This window comes from Coenobita brevimanus, chromosome 84, assembly GCF_032717465.1.
Source record: "Coenobita brevimanus isolate Jiangsu-jjx chromosome 84, ASM3271746v2, whole genome shotgun sequence".
NCBI classification, from domain to species: Eukaryota; Metazoa; Arthropoda; class Malacostraca; order Decapoda; family Coenobitidae; genus Coenobita; species Coenobita brevimanus.
In genome coordinates, this window is record NC_137037.1 from 49,669,319 (window position 1) to 49,687,559 (window position 18,241).

Genomic DNA, 18,241 nt, shown 5'->3' on the forward strand with positions numbered 1-18,241 from the left:
AGCTTTGATAATCCCAGCTGGGCGTCTGGGTGGAAATAATAACTCGCTCACAAAATAGAATTCCTCGTTTTGCTTTCTCGCTCTCTCTCTCTCTCTCTCAGTCGCTCTCCAACGTGAGGCAAGGGAGGGAGGGAGAGGAGAGTGGAGGGACCTAGCTCTCCCTCCTCTCGTGGCTGAAGGGAAACTGATCTTCTCTACCTCCTTCCCTCCCTCCTCCCTCCCGTCTCGCTCCCTCTCTCACTCCTCCTCCTCCTCCCGCTCACAAACTTACGAACTTACACAACTACTCGGCAGGAGGGAGGGAAGGACAGGAAGGAACGGAGAGAAGGAGACAGGAGGAGGGAGAGAGAAGATGGGAATGAGGGAGTAAGGGAGGGAAGAAAGGGGGAAGATTGGAGATGGAGGACAAGGGAGAGGGGGAGGAATGGAGAGAGAGAGAAGAGGGAGAGAGGGAGATAGAAATGAGATGAGGGATGATGGAGGGAGGGAAGGAGGAAGAGGAGATAGGGGAGGGGGAGGGAGGGAGGGAGAGACGAAATGTGAGACTGACGGGTGGTGTTCATGGGTAGGATTGAATGTCCTTGTTAATGAATCTCGTGCAGTTGATAGGCATAAATCTAACCCATTCTCTTCAAGTTAGTTCATTGGTTGGCACATCCAGCACAGGATTGATCAAACCCGAGTTCGATTCGCGGACCGGTCAGACTCCTGGATAAAATTTGTTCCGTCCTGTTCACCCAGCGATACCAACGAGGACCTGAATGTAAACAGACCACCCCGGATCGTATTTGGGGGGAAACTTGAATAACTTGAATAATACTTAAGTGAACTGACCGTGGATCCAACCGTCCGCATCAGGGTCGTTCTCTAAGTGGCTTTGAGATGCCGTAACACCTCTACCTTTGTGATTTATTCCTCATATTGCATCAGTGTACCCTTGTTAAAGTGTCATATACAAATTCAATCGCTAAGGAAAGAGTGTCACGAAGCCTTATATATCATTCAGAAGGGGCCTTAATCCAAAATCACGAATTCTCAGAGGATACGAAAGCTTGCTACGAAATGACCCTCCAAGCAACCATCCAAGACTGGTCGTAATTTAAGTAGCTGTGCAGATTCCGTAACACCTCTTCCCAGGCGATTTATTCTGCGAACTGACCCCTCCAGCCAACCGTCCGTGCCTGTCGGATCTTATCGCCTCCCAGTTACGGTCCAACCTTCATGGGGGAGCTACGTACGCGTCACTTAGGTCACTGATAACGGGTATCGGTTTCACGCGCACACACACACACACACACACACACACACACACACACACACACACACACACACACACACACACACACACACACCGTGGTTTTATCTCGACCGTACCGTAGCTCTGGGGTGTGGAGGCCATTTATCATTATCATCAATACTATCATTATCATCATCATCATCATCATCATCATCGTCACTTTGCCTTTAATCTATCGTCACCGTTAGCAGTAGCATCGTCATTCTTATCCTCCTCATCATCATCAACATCAATCTCTTTAACGTTATCATCATCATCATCATCATCATCATCCCAGTACGTTATTCGCCTATTCCATCCCTCTTACCTACTTCTCTAAATACCTCTTCCTCTCACTCCATCTCTTTACCTTCCTAATATCTCAGTTCCCCATCTGATATCCCTACGGATCAACTCACCCTCTCGTTTCCAGCTCCTTATACCTAGATAGCGTTCAAGGGCGGCGGTGGCTCAGTGGGAAGGAAGCGGATTGCTGACCCGATGATAATCAGAGCGAAGTCTATCTGTTGTAGTTTTTTATCTCTCATTTTCCTCTCTTTTTTCCTCTCTTTTCCTCTCTTTTTCCTCTGTTTTCTTAATTTTCCTCTTTATTTCCTCTTTTTTCCTCTCTTTTTCCTTCTTTTTCCTTTCTTTTTTCCTCGTCTTTCCTCTTTTTTTCCTCTTTTTCTCTCTTTTTCCCTCTTTTTTCCTCACTTTTTCCTCTTTTTCTCTCTTTTTCCCTCTTTTTTCCTCTCTTTTTCCTCTTTTTCCTCTCTTTTTTCCTTTTTTCCTCCTCCCTTTTTCTTTCCTCTCTCTTTTCCTCTTTTTTCCTCTTTTTCCTCTCTTTTTTTCCTTTCTTTTTTTTTGGAGGCTTTGAATTTCGTGAACACAAAATTTCCTTCCTTTTCATGGGGCTCTGTGGCAAAATCATAATATTCCATCTACTACTACCACTACACCAGTCCTGAGTGGTATATCCCTGGTGTTATCACAAAATTAACGGTGGACATCAGTGCCCAAGTGGTGAGATGCGAGGGCAGATGAAACAGGGTGGTATTTCTAGTTGACTTTGGGGACCTTGTAATGCCTTTTCCTCAGCGATTTATTTTGTTCGTCACACCTTAATAAATTTCTTGCATATTATTCAAGACAAATGAGGAGATATTGAATAGATAAAAGCAGCATACGAGAGAGAGAGAGAGAGAGAGAGAGAGAGAGAAGTGTGAGAAGAAAAAAAAAATCTCTAAGGAAGACAGGTATGCCAATTAGGATTCGACTCAGGTGTAAAACGGAGACTAAATCGCTAAGGAAGACGCGTTACGATGCCTTCCACACCAGGACCTCTAATTTCAGACTGTAGGCAAAGAGACAGCCAGCCATCACAGGCATCTCCTTACCTTTGTTTGGCTTCGACTGCTAAGGAAAACAAACAGTAATGAAATGAGAGCAAGAAGCCGTGACTCACTCCTTCCCCGCCCCTGAGACGCCCCCCAGGAATGCCCTCTGTTGATCTTGTCATTTTTGGCAAACATTCGCAGTCCCGTTGTAACAGTAGTGGTCCTGTTGCCGAGCTATACGTAGTGACAGCAACGGTAGCAACAGATTATAGTTTTCAGGTCTATGACGTGTTTATAACCTAACATAACTACATTAATTTTGACCCAACCTAACTTAACCTAACCTAACCTAACCTAACCAAGACCAATGTAACATAACCAAATTTAATCTAACTTAACCTAGCCAATTCAAACCTAACCTCACGTCAGCTGACCTCACCTAACCTCACCTAGCTTAACCCAAACAAACCAAAACAAACCTAACCTAAACTAACCTCACGTCACCTATCTTCATTTTATTCAGGCCTTTAGAAGATGATCCGATTAGATTTAGGAAAGCTCTCTGGTACTGAAGAGGTTAAACGAAGACTAATCCCTCAAGCTTTAACCCTCCCCTAAGATGAATAAAATCGTCTGGAGATAATAAGCATAAAGAAAGAAAATGGTCAGAGGGAGATTTCTTGAAGGGAGATTTCTTGAAGGGAGATTTCTTGAAGGGAGATTTATAGCAGGGAGATTTCTTGAAGGGGAAATTCTTGAAGGGAGAATTCTTGAAGGGAGATTTCTTGAAGGGAGATTTCTAGGAGGGAGAATTCTTGAAGAGAGATTTCTAGAAGGAAGATTTCTTGAAGGGAGATTTCTAGAAGGGAGATTTTTTGAAGAGAGATTTCTTGAGGTGAATGGGTTACTGAAGGCTGTATCCAACCCCAACCCCCTCCCCCAGGTCGAATTGTCTCTCTCAGGCTGAATAAAATCGTCTGGCAGCATCGGGAGTAGCATCCAGGTGAGGCGGTGGTAGTGAGGGGGATGAGGGGGGCGGGGGAAGGAAGAGGAAATACGGCAACAGCAATTTAGGGTGGAAAGTTGATACCTCCGGCGGCTACCCCTCCTCCTGTTCCTGCTCTCTCTCTCTCTCTCTCTCTCTCTCTCTCTCTCTCTCTCTCTCTCTCTCTCTCTCTCTCGGCCTGGATGATGCAGTGGATGTGGATCGTATACATATAGGATACAATGACGTCACTAAGCCCCGCCTCCTCGTGTACCTCCGATGCACACGTAGGGACAGGAAACGAAATTTGTTAAAGAAGCTCCCTAGCACCTCTTCCTAAGCGATTTATTCTGCTCATTACACCTTGCCGTCCTCTTCTGTGTTACTTAAATCATTCTAATATCACCATCCTCTACATAAGTAACGTACAAGACGATATTAGCCAACTGCATTCAAAAACTTAAAAAAGATATGTTTATTTATTTTTACGTCTTCCCTTTCTCTTGTCATAATCAGTAATTCTTCACATTCGTCTTCGTTAATTTTTAGATCAAAATATAAGAATTAAAACATTGCCATCTTCCTTTTTTCTCTCCTTCCTTTCCTACCCGTCCACCCTCTTCCCCTCCCATACCTTCCCCCTCCTCTCTCCTCTACTTCCTCCCCCTCCCTGACCACCCCTCTCCCCTTTCTCCCTCTCTCTCCCCCTACCACACCCTCTCTCCCTTCCTCCCCTCCCCCCTGCCTTCCTTTCCCTCCAACTGTTTCCACTAATACCCCTTTCCTGCCTCACTTCCTCCTCTCCCTCTGTCTTCTCCTCTTACTAATCCCTCCATTTTTCCCACACTCCCTGTTTTCCTCTCTCTCTCTCTCTCTCTCTCTCTCTCTCTCTCTCTCTCTCTCTCTCTCTCTCTCTCTCTCTCCCATATCAGGTAACACACTATAGGTAATCTGACCCCGTAACCAGATACCTTCTCCTCCTCTCGCCTCCTCTCAGGTTACCTCTCTTCCCTCACCTCCTCCTCCTCCTCCTCCTCCTCCTCCTCCTCCTCCTCCTCTTCTTCCTCCTCCTCCTCCTCAGTTCTTTCTCTTGGTCCTCTTTCTTCTTAGCTCTCACGCCTTTATCATATTCTTTAATTTATTTCGTCTTGTATCTTATTAACTCTGTCTTCCTCCTCCTCCTCCTCCTCCTCCTCCTCCTCCTCCTCCTCCTCCTCCTTCCTCCTTCTTCCTCCTCCTCCTCCTCCTTCCTCCTTTTACCTCTTACTCAACCTTCATCAATTCGAAGTAGACGATTTTATTCAGCTGAGGGTGGGTCATAGGAGCCTCATTGTGTTAAATATTCTTCTTCCCGCTTTCTTCCTCTTAAATATCCTCTTACTGCTCTCTCTCTCTCTCTCTCTCTCTCTCTCTCTCTCTCTCTCTCTCTCTCTCTCTCTCTCTCTCTCTCTCTCTCTCTCTCTCTCTCTCTCTCTCTCTCTCTCTCTCTCTCTCTCTCTCTCTCTCTCTCTCATCTTCCCTTACCCTCAAGGAACAAGCCCAGTGTTAGACAAGAGTTGCTCCACTGTGTCTCAGATTTCTCTCTCTCTCTCTCTCTCTCTCTCTCTCTCTCTCTCTCTCTCTCTCTCTCTCTCTCTCTCTCTCTCTCTCTCTCTCAGTATCAATAACCTATGCATTTCCCGTCTCTCTCACTTCCACAATACCCTCTCACATCCTCACAGGAGGCGGGGTCTGTCTGGGAGTTCCCTTTGATTCGGCCGGCAAAGTGGGCTATAGGAGCTCCAGTCTGGGTGGGCGAAGGAATTGTTTATCCCTGTGGAGGATGAGAGAGAGAGAGAGAGACAGACAGACAGACAGACAGAGACAGAGACAGAGACAGAGACAGACAGAAAACAGTGAATGAATACAAGAGTCAACAGTGAATACAGAGGTTGTCATCGCCCACAAGGGGTTAAGGGGGGGGCCAAACAGCACCCCCCCCTTCTCCATTTATTAACAAAGAGTGATTATAAAGGGTCTATGTGTAAAGGGATCCCAGCACCACTTCATTAATATTTAAATATAGTCGACTAATGAGATACCCTTTGTGATTGCGTGGCCTGATGATCCAAATTTGGCTGCTGATGATGCTGTACTCTTTTCACTTTAACTTGGCCCAAAATTGACCTCCTTCCATCCTGATTCCTGCAGGCTATGAGGAAAACGTGGAATTATTGTGCTAGTCACGAAGAAGTGCTGTGGAAAGGGTGTACGGGGTTCAATTTTGTCTTTTACCGTCTACGTGAAAAAAAAAGAACGAAAATCTAGGCAAAGGTGAAAGTTTTTGAGGGAGAGAGAGAGAGAGAGAGAGAGAGAGAGGGAGGGGGGATGTGTGTGTGTGTGTGTGTGTGTGTGTGTGTGTGTGTGTGTGTGTGTGTGTGTGTGTGTGTGTGACAAGAGCCTTCTGTGCACCACCAACACCGGACTCCACCAACGTCTTCCTTCCAAGTCCTCAGTCGCTCTCTTGTTCCCCCTTCCTTACCCTCATCCTTCACCCTTTCCTCCCTCATCCCCTCCACAGCCTCCCCTTCCTCCCTCATCCCCTCCACATCCTCCCCTTCTTCCCCCATCCCCTCCACATCCTCCCCTTCTTCCCCCATCCCCTCCACACCCTCCTCTTCCTTCATGTCCCCAATATCCACCCCACCTCCCCTCATCTCCAGTTCCCCTTCCCTTCCCCTCTCATCATCCCCACATGCATCTCTTCTCCCCTTACCCTCATGTCTACTCTCCCCCTACCCTCAGCCCCCCCTACATCCCTCCCTGTTCCCCTCACCTCCATTTCCTCTCGTCCCCACCTCAAATCTTAAAATCCATAGTGTTTTTTTTTTTCTTTTTTGACCCTTTGTGTAGTCGATAGGCATAATTCTATAACTAATTAACTAACACCTCTCTCTCTCTCTCTCTCTCTCTCTCTCTCTCTCTCTCTCTCTCTCTCTCTCTCTCTCTCTCTCAAGCTGGATACTATTACGGAACTAATACGTACCTCTAATTTTTCTTTAAATTATTTTCCCTCTCTCTTTATCCCCCTAGATGCTCTCTCTCTCTCTCTCTCTCTCTCTCTCTCTCTCTCTCTCTCTCTCTCTCTCTCTCTCTCAGTTTTTCCTCTCCCTTCTCATATCTCGCAAATCTTTCTTTTTAAAACTCACTTTCGCTCTCTTCCTCTTCATAACATCTCTCTCTCTTTTTTTTTGTATAAACCATCGCTTCTCTCCCTCCTTCCTTCCTTCCTTCCTTCCTTTCTTCCTTCATCCTATTGCCCCCTCCTTCCTCTCCTTCTCCCTCTTTTTTATATTTCTCTTCCTTCCATCATCTGTCTTATATTCCTCTGTTTCTCTCTCTCTCTCTCCCCTACACCTCTCCTCTTCCCTCCATCTCTCTCCTCCGCCTCATTACTCCTCCTTCTGGCCTCCTCCGCAGCTTGATACTCGTGTTGATGGTAAGGAGACACCCGGCGAAAAACAGGCGGGAGGAGGAAGGAAGAAGAGGAGGAAGAGGAGGGAAGAAGAGGAGAAAGAGGAGGGAAGAAGAGGAGAGAAGAAGAGGAGGAAGAGAAGGAGAAAGAATGGAGACTGGGTGGAAGAAAGAGTTGGTGAAGAAAGGGGAAAAGGAGGGAAGAGAGGAAGAGGAGGGAAGAGAGGAAGAGGAAGAAAGGAGGAGACACTGAGGTAGGAAGAGTACTGAGACTGGGAGGAAGAAAAATTGGTGAAAGGGGGAAGAGGGGGAAGAGGAGGGAAGAGAGGAGGAGGAAGAAGAAAAGGGAAGAGAGGAAGATGGGAGGAGAAGACATGAAGAGAGGAAGAATGGAGATTGGGTAGAAAGAAGAGTTGGTGAAGGAGGGATGAGGAGGAAGAGGAGGGGGCCTGGGAGGAAGAGGAAGGCAGGAATGAGGAGGAAGGAAGCTGAGAGAGGAAGAAAGAAGGAGTGAGAGGAATGGAAGGAAAAGGAGGGAGAGAAGGGAGGGAGGAAGTGGAAGACGATACGGCGGAAGTGGAGGAAGATGAAGAGAAGGAAGATAGGGAGGTGGAGGGAAACAGGGAGAAGATGGAGGAGGATAGGGAGGAGGTGGAGGAAGATAAAGAAGAGGTGGAGGAAGATAAGGAAGATGTGGAGGAGGATAGATAAGGAAGAGGTGGAGGAAGATAAAGAGGAGTTGGAGGAAGGAAGGAAGAAAGGAGGAGGAGGAGGAGGAGGAGGAGGAGGGGGTATGTTGCTAGAATATAACAACTTTCGTATCCAATCCTTCCTTCCATAGACATTGTTTTATATATCTTAGAAAATACGGTCCTTCTATACTCCGTTCACTTTAACTTGGCAAAGATTTTCGTTCTTTTGCAGCCTACATCCCTCAGTGTCAAAATATGGCAATAGTAAGCCAGTGCAACCCATCCACGACACTTCTTCGTGACTAGCACCATATTCTAACGTTGATGTCTCGTTATAGCTAAGCATTCAAGGTGGAGAGATGGCAATTTTAAGCCAAGTTAAAGTGAAAAGAGTATAGGTACGAGAGGGTTAAAGGCGATCTCCATTAACTCCTTGAAGACGATGGTAGACTTTTATTCTTTCTTTCCAAACACACACACACACACACACACACACACACACACACACACACACACACTGCCCTCAATCATTGTTCCCCCTCCCAACCCCTTCACAAACCTTCCTTCTCCTTTTCACACACACACATACACACTGCCCTTCCCATCCCTCAACCCCCTCCTCTACGCACACAGCTCGCCTTCCCATACACACACAGGCCTCCCCCTTACCTATCGTGTCCCCTCCCCTCCTCTCCCCTCCCCTCCCCATACACTGCCCCTCCTCTCCCTTCCCCCACACACTGTCCCTTCCCTCCCATCCCCACCACACACACTGTCCCTTCTCTTCTCTCCACACACCCTCCATTCCCTCCCCCACACACAGCTCCCCTTCCCCAGACAACTCCCCTTCTCTTCCCTCACACACTGTTCCTCCTCTCCCCGCCCCTCCCCCACACACTGAAACCTCCCTCCCCTCCCCTCCCCTCCCCCACACACTGAAACCTCCCTCCCCTCCCCTCCCCCAGACACTGCCCTCCCCCCAGGCAGCAGGGACAGTATCGTGTGACAGGGACAATAAACAGCGGCGCTAGGGTTGTGTCGTGCGAACCCTCGTTACAGGGTTGGTGTCAGCGATAGTGGTTAGTGTTAGAGGTTAGTGTGTTAGGAGTTTAGTGACGCTCCGTGTTAGTATGCCCCTTCGTTACTGGGATAGTGTTACGTGTTAGTATGCTCCTTCGTTACTGGGATAGTGTTACGTGTTAGTATGCTCCTTCGTTACTGGGTGAGTGTGACTGGCTGGTGGAGTATGTTTGTTACTTCTTGCCTTCGTGTGGAATCTAGCCTGCTCCACGCAAGTCCCCCCGAGGTGATATCACTGCATAAAAGGCATAAACAAAAACCACGCTCATAGTATGTTGTTTGAAGGGACACACACACACACACACACACACACACAAGGCAATGAGCAAGAGGAAGCCATTGTGGGAAGTGAGCAGCAGCAGTTTAGTCAGGTGTGCTGGGGGAGGGGGGGAGGGGACGGGGAGGAGGGAGGGGAGAGGAAGGAGGAGGGGGAGGGGGGGAGGTAGGAGGGAGGGGAGGGGGGGGGAGCCTACATACTGTCACACTGAGAGGCAGGCCAGCGATGCAACACCTACACATGCAACACTTGCAGTTCATCAACAAACACTTTTTTAGCATCCTCTCCGTCTGTGTATGCATTGTCTAGTAAAAGGAGGGGGTGTATTTATTTTTTCATTGATTTGATTTACCTCTTAATAGTCTCATTAGTGGGATCAAAGTCATGTTATAAGGAACTTGAGAACATGAGTTACTTTTTCCTTCTCAAAAAAATATAAATAAAAGAACGAAATACTCTTTAATGTGGGTTAAGAGCAAGGAGTCTGCATTATCAGATGGCATATTACTATTATCATTATCATTATTATTATTATTATTATTATTATTATTATTATTATTATTATTATTATTATTGAGGGAGAAGGGAGGTGAAGTCACAGAAGCTTCCCTCCTTCTGTCTTAAGATCCTAGTAATATCCTTCCCTAATAATCCACTGTGTAGTCGATAACCATAAACTTATTTCACCCATCGAAAAAAGGAAATGGAAATGGGGGGCGAAGGTCACAAAATCTCCCTTCCTCAAATTTTAAATGCATAATGACTCTCGGTAATGATCGTTGAGGAAGTGATTAGCATAACCTCTAATTATCTAGCTTCTTCTGGCGGTGTGGCAAAAATTATGGTCTATTGAAAAAAAATAGAGGGAGGGGGTGTAGATGGGGGAAGGGGGTGTCTGGCCTCCCCCACCCCTCCTTCCGGATCAGCCCCTCCTAATGACGTACTGGGACTGCATGGGTTTACGACAGGTGATTAATTTGCTAATCAGTTGGTTATAATTAATATCTGCCTATTAACTCCACGGAGGGTCATTACAGGCAGGGAATAAAGTGAAATTAGGAACTGAGGAGGGAAGAGTCTAGTCTAATCCCCTTTTTCATTCCCTATCATCGCAAACGGAAAGTAATAAATCAAGAAGCCGCCTAACTCCTAACACCCACCTGCCAATTTACGAATCAGATTTCTTAGGTGATCAAAGAAGCAATAATTTTAGAAGCTGCAGTACTCCTAACAACGGATGTCTTTGGGTGATCGAATAAGCATTAAATTTCTGCCAGACTCAATCCCCCAACCAATTTCCGAATCAGCTATCCGTGGTTGGTCTGGCACTGGGTATTATTTATAGTTCCTGGACTGATGCGCGATGGTGGGTTGGTGCACGGGTCAGACAGTATTACTTTCAGGTCGGCGTAGTGTTTCTGAAAGCCACACCACTACTCATTCAGATTACAAGGCTGTGTAACTCTACCTCTCCCACACTCTACCTGCCTGCCTGCCCCCTGCCTCGCTCTCTGTCTGCCTACCTACCCCTTTGCCTCGCTCTCTGTCTGCCCACCTACCCTCTGCCTCACTCTCTACCTGCTCATTCTCTACCTTCTTACCTTCCCCCTGCCTCACCATCACTTGCCTACCGACTCCCTGCCTCGCTCTCTATCTGCCAACCTACCCACTGCCTTACTCTCTACCTGCCTATCCACATCATTTTCTCTGCCCATCTCTACCTACCCTTGCATGCCTCCCAGACGGCCTTCAGTAACTCTTGCTTACCTATTCATAACCTTCCCTCGCTCCCCATCTACCTACTTACCTACCTACCTCTCTACCTGCCTCTCTCTCTCCCTACCCATCCCTCTCTCACTCCCTGCTCCCCTTCCCCTGCACATCCTATCTTGTTACATTATTTCCCTCTTTTTACCTTCTCTCCCCCTTACATCAACCTAGTTTAAAAGTCTCTCTCTCTCTCTCTCTCTCTCTCTCTCTCTCTCTCTCTCTCTCTCTCTCTCTCTCTCTCTCTCTCTCTCTCTCTCTCTCTCTCTCTCTCTCAGCCATCCGATTTTGGTTACCTGTAATTCTTTCACCTTAAGTTGGTCCAGAATTTCGTCCTTTTGCAGCTTATTTCATGTACCCCAGCGGCAGCTTAAGACAGTACTACGGCTCTAGGTCCTTTCCATGGCACTTCTTCGTGACTAGCCTCATATCTTAGGGTATTGCTACAACACAGGTTTCAAGATTAAGACATGGCAATTTTAGGCCAGGTTCATGTGAAAAGAGTGTAGTTATAAAGTAAATCAGGCCAAACAACTAATCAGATCGTGCAAAATTAACACCAACTTCGCGGATCATATTCTCGTCTGCTGAGGAAGCTCCCTAACACCTTTTCCTAAGCGATTTATTTTTATTACCACGAACCCTTCCTTCGATATAAATCTAAATCGATTTAAATTTACTCATGTTTACTGTATCATGTGACCTTGAACTGTGGCCTATTTTTCTTAAAACCAGTAGGTCATCATCCTGGCTGACCCCTAACACTTTCACAAACAGGTTAAAATTGGATCCGAATACTTTATGGATACACGCGCGCTAATATCAGTCGTTTACAAACTTACACAGCTCATGGCTTCTCAATTACATACATCCTCAGTGACGAGTAAGATGTTGAGATGATTGTCTGAGGAAGATGTTGATATGATTTTCAGAGGAAGATGTTGAGAGGATGGTCAGAGGAAGATGACGAGATGACTGTCAGAGGAAGATGCTGAGATGATTGAAAGGGGAAGAAGTTGAGATGATTGTAAGGGGAAGATGCTGAGATGATTGTAAGGGGAAGATGCTGAGATAACTGTCAGAGGAAGATGTTGAGATGATTGTCAGAGGAAGATGTTGAGATGACTGTCAGAGGAAGATGTTGAGATAATTGTCAGAGGAAGATGTTGAGATGATTGTCAGTATCTTAAAATATAGATAGATAGATAGATAGATAAATAGATAGATAGATAGATAGATAGATAGATAAATAAATAAATAGATAGATAGATAATCACCACATTTGTAAAGCAGAACGAGATGGCGCAACACAGCCTAATTCCATCCATGTTAAAAAAAGAAACGCACAAAGTGAAACAGAAACAGATAGTGCGAAAAGAGCGCACACACAGAATCTGCCTTCATTCGCCTGGCAAGATCTGGTTTCATATCACATTCAGCTGAGATTAATGGGATATGTGACTCCAACTAAGAATGTGCATCAAAATTAGAGTGATGTGACAGGTTTTTATCTTGTAGACCACATTCTTGCCGGGACCTACCTACCTACCCCTCTGATGTGCCGTGTGGTTAGCAATACAGGGGGGAAGGGAAGGGATGAGGAACGGAAAGGGAGAGACGGGAAGGGAAAAGAAGGAGTGGAAGGAAAGAAGAGGGGAGGGGAAGAGAGGGAAGGAAAGAAGGAGGGGAAGGAGAGGGCAGGGAGAAACATGCAAGGAAAAAAGGAGGTTTGGTGTCTTGATCTGGCAGTGTCATAAACTTTCGAAATGGCAGAATGATGTCTAAAAATGAAAGCGTAATTGAAAAGAGACGACAGCTTCGGTTTGACATGGGTCTATTAATAAGCGTAAAGAGGATCCAAGTCGGGCAAAATTTGTTAGTACCGTCTCGATGAATAAGATTTTCATACGTAGGTCTAATTCTGTCAAAGGAGGAAGGGGTAAAGAAAAAGGGACATGGTGAAGAAAAGGAGAAGAAAGGAAGGAAAGGGAAGGGAAGGGAAAGGAAGGGAAGAACGAGAGGAAAGTAAAGGAAAGCTATAAAGTAAGCTGAAAGGAGGGGAAGGGAAAGGAAAGAGGAAACGAAGATAAAAAAAAATGCTTCATATTACGAGAAAAAAAAAAAAAGAGGTAAAAGGAAAGGGAAGGGAAGGAGGAGAGGAGTGTGGGAGAAAAAGGGACAGGAATGAGATTAATGAGGGATGAAGGAAGAGGATAGAGTGATTTGTATATGATTTGGACAGCTGCATTATCCATCCCATACCATCCTGTGTGAGAGAGCTTAATATCAAATCTCTAAAGAAACATAATTATTAGGTGTGGGGTGAGGGGAGTGTTGGGGAGATTAGAGTGTGTGGGAGGGGGTTAGGGGAGAAAAAGAGGGGAAGGGAGAGGGGAGAAGAGAACTCAGGGGAAGGTAGGGGAAGTGAAGGGGGAAGGGAAAAGAGGGAATCCAGAGAAGGGAAGGGAAGGGAGGGGGATGCAGGGAAGGGAAGGGAAGGGAGGAAGTGCCAGAAGAAGGGAAGAGAAGGGAGAGGATTCCATGGGAGGGGAGGGAGAGACAGAGAACCAGGGAGGAGTAGAAAGAGGAGGAAAAAAGGACGATGTGGAAAGGGAAGGGAAGAGGAGAGAAGAAAAGGGAAGAGGAGAGGGAACACTAGAATGATGGATATGAAGAGAGAGAGAGAGAGAGAGAGAGAGAGAGAGAGTATGGAATTAGAGAGTCAAGGAGAAAAGAGATATAGGAAGGAGAGAGAAAGAGAGGGAGGGAAGAGCTGGGAAAGAGGAGGAGGATGGGAGGGAGAGTGCCAAAAGGAGGGAGGAGGTCATACGATACTTGACACTCCTGACACCTGACACCACCACCACCACTACCACCACTACAACCACCATCATCACTACCACTACCATCATCTCTACCACCACCACCACCACTACCACTACAACCACCATCATCACTACCACTCCCATCACTACCACCACCACCACCACAAGCACCACTATCACTACAACCACCATCATCAGTACCATCACCATCATCACTACCACTACTACCACTACTAGCATCATCACCTCCATGACTACCACCAATACCACTATCATCACCACCACAACCATCACTGCCACTACCACCACAACTACCACCACCACCACCACCTCCACTACTACTACCACAATCACTACCACCATCATGCCAATAAACACGACCATATGTGAGTAAAATTCTTCCCTTTTAACAATTCATGGTGTTGTGCTATCAGGCTACACTACCACAACTACCACAATTACTACCACCACCACAACTACTACTACTACCACTATCACAACTATCAGGCCACACTACCACTATCACTACCACAACTACTGCCATCACCACTACCATAATTAATACTACCACCATCACTACCACAACTACTACTATAACCACCATATTACCACAACTACTACAACCACTACCACAGCTACTACCACCACCACTACCATCACTGCTATCAATGTCACCACCACCATCACTACCAGCACCACCTCCACCGCCACCACCACCACCACTTCAGCTAAAACTACCACAGTCACTACCACCACAACGGTCTCTGCTGCCATCAATACCACCACCCATCACCGTTACTACCACTGCCACCGCCACCACCACAACCATCACCACATCTACCACCATCAGTTTCACCACACCGCCACCACTACAACCACAACTACCACTGACACTACTACCACACTTTTACCAGTACCGTTTTCATCACTACCACTATCACCACCATTAACATCACATTCACCACCATCACCGCTATCACCACCATCACTACCGCCACCACTACCATCATCATTACATATAACTACCACAATTTTCGCTATTATCACCACAACAACCATAACCGCAACCATTTCCACTCCCATCATCACCATCATCTTCACCATCACTATGCGACTACCACCATCCTCATCAATTCTTCTAGCACCTTAACCATCACCATCAGTTCCACCACCATCACCACCACCACCATTACCACTATCACCACCACCACCATCACCACCACCACCATAAAACCACCATCACTATCACCTTCACCATTAATTGAACCACTATCACCACCACCATCGCTAACACATCCCCTACCATTATCACCATAACTCCTGCCACCATCGTTACCACCACCACTTGCATCACCACTACCACCATCACCACTACACCCCATTACTCTCTCCTCCAGCACAACCACTACCAGCACCATCACCACTACCATTTTCACCACTTCTACCACTGCTACCACTATTACTTCCACCACAACCAGAACACCATCACCACTGTCATCACCACCACCACCACCACCATTCCCACTATCACCACCACAACCACCATCATCACCCTGTCACCACCACCAATGCAGTTAGAGACCCATTTTGCAATCCTCTCTGTTGAAAGTATATCGATGAACACCACTTCGTCCTGTTGCAAAAGACTACACTATGCAAGAGCGTTTCACTTTTGCAATGTTGATAAGAAGAAGAGAGAAACGAGTGAAACATCTGCTTGCTCTTTTCTGGCTCTCTTTACCGGCAATTACGTGAAAGTCTCTTCTCGAAAAAAAGGTAACTAAAGAAATGGGGGTTAGACTAGATTACATTACGAGAGAGAGAGAGAGAGAGAGAGAGAGAGAGAGAGAGAGAGAGAGAGAGAGAGAGAGAGTTTTGAAGCCGTGTCTGAAAGTTTTCTCACGTGAGCAAAAGTTGCCAAAGTTGGTTGCCCACACTATTTCATTTTACCCATACTCCGTTCACTTTCACTTGGCCTAAAACTGCCGTCTCTCCGTCTTGATTGCTGGACTGTAACGAGATACTAAAATATGATGCTAGTCAAGAAGAAGTGCTATGGAAAGGATCTTGAGAAATAGTTTTGTCTCGGCTACTTTAACATCACTACCACAACAACAATTACTACCACAACCACTATCATAGCCGCTGCCACCGCACCAGCATCACCACCACAATTCCACTACGCCACACCATCAGTACCTGTCACGGTCACTACCACCATAACCATCACTACCTCCACCACCAATACCACAACCACCACCACCACCACCACCATCACCATCCCCAAAGCAACAACAATTACCATCACCATTTCACCATCATCAACTACTACCACAACCACAATATGTACTGCATCACCATTACTACCATTATCACCACCACCATCACCACCACCACAATTACTGCTTCTAACACATCACCACCACTATTACTACCACACTATTATCACACCATCAGAGCAACTACCACATCCACCACCGCATCACAGGCACCATCACCACGACTCCCATAACACCACACTACCACAACTACACCACAACTAATACCACATCGCACAACCACCACCATCACACCACACCACCACCACAACTACCACCACACCACGATCACAAATTACCACAACTATCACCATACCACGACCACAAGTACCACAACCACCATATACCACAACCATCACATCTACCACACAGCACACCACATCAACCAACACAGCACACCACAGCTACCACAACTACCAGGAGAGCACCACCACAACCACCACAGCTACCACCACAGCACCACCCCGGGCGCGTGTAAGCGAGATCACGTATGATACCTGAACCTAATTTGCTGGGAAGATGATCAGGCGGGGTTAATTGTCAGCTGAGAGGCCGACACTGCCTGTAAACATTCTGGGTAAACACTGGCTGTCAGCACGTTCTGTCAGCTCCTTTTGTCAGCTCTCTTAGTTGGCGTTGTCAGCACATTCCGTCAGCTCTTTAGGTGTAGGTATATTGTCAGGTCTTTTGATTAAGACTGTCAGCCTTTTCTGTCAGTTCTCTAGATTTAACACTGTCACCACGTGTTATCAGTTCTCTTGCATAACATGTCAGTACGTTTTGTCAGCCTTCTCGTTTAACAGTGTCAGCATATTCTGTCAGCACCCTGGATAAACACTGCTTATGAGAGAATTTTCTGTCAGCATTCTTGATCACACTGTCAGAAGGTTTTGTCAGTTCACTTGGTTTGTCAGCATATTCTGTCAGCTTTCTTGTTGAACACTGTCAGGAAGTCAGCACTCTTAACTGACGATGTAAGTGCGTATCTTCTTTTCTCTTAATTAACACTGTCAGCCCTTTGTGTCAACTCTTTTGGTTTACATTGTCACTAGAATGGTATGTCAGTTCTCAGGGTAAATGATCGTCAGCACAGTTATTTCTCTCGGTTACCACAGTCAGCACGTTCAATGGCTTCTGTGGGTAAGTCAGCATACCTTCAGCTCTGGGTGTCAGCACGATTTGTCAGCTTTCAGGGTATACACTACATTGTCAGCACTTTCATTTCTCTGGATACCTTTGTTAGCACATTGTCAGTTTGGGGGATTAGTCAGCACGATTCGTCAGCTTTCAGGGTAAAAACACTGCCTGTCTGTCTGTTTGTCTGTCTCTGGATACCGTTGTCAGCACATTGTCAGTTTGGGGGGTGTCAGCACGATTCGTCAGCTTTATGGGTAAAAACACTGTCTGTCTGTCTGTCTGTCTGTCTGTCTGTTTGTATGCCTGTCTGTCTGTATGCCTGTCTGTCTGTCTGTCTGTCTGTTAACGTCCTAGATAAAACTGCCAACCCCTTCAGAAAGATGAAACTCATTTTTCCGCTCCTTTCTAGATAATGTTAGACAATAATGTAAGGTGTTAGTCAGCTTAGGAGTTCCACCCTCGAGAATAAGTCGGCTAATGAAGGCTATACGTAACCCCTCCGGCTTAGAAAAATCCCCCTTGTCTAAAATAAAATCGTCAGGAGATAGCCAGAATAAAAGAAAAAAGAAAAAAATAATCATAGAGAGTTGAATGTTAAAAAAAAAAATAATAATTGCCTTCCTATTTTCAGATCGTTTTGTTCAACTTGGGAAACATCTCTCGTGTTAAAATGTGTGTGTGTGTGTGTGTGTGTGTGTGTGTGTGTGTGTGTGTGTGTGTGTGTGTGTGTGTGTGTGTGTGTGTGTGTGTGTGTGTGTGTGTGTGTGTGTGTGTGTGTGTGTGTGTGAGAGAGAGAGAGAGAGAGAGATATGGTCACCTATCCACAAAGCACCACCCGAGCATGTTGATTTAAGGCATGACCCTGTTTCCTTCCCCTGAACTTCACTTCCACACCACCTAATCTTTCCTCTGTCCCCCCTCCTTCCCTCTGATTTCGTGGCACGTCTCATATCTTGGGTGCTTGTGGGTGCTTTCCTTGTCAGTTACGGTCTCTATATCTGCCTCACCCCACATGCTCTCTCCTCCATGCCCTTTCTTCTTCCCCCCAAAACACCCTCCCACAGAACCTATTTCACCTCATCCAGACAAATACT

General features: G+C 46.3%; 1 protein-coding gene across 5 annotated transcripts in view; it reads right to left on the reverse strand.

Annotated features, from left to right (window-relative positions):
- The window catches only part of Sobp (Sine oculis-binding protein), a 91,947-nt gene that overhangs the window by 51,833 nt on the left and 21,873 nt on the right, over positions 1-18,241 (reverse strand). The window lies entirely within an intron of this gene.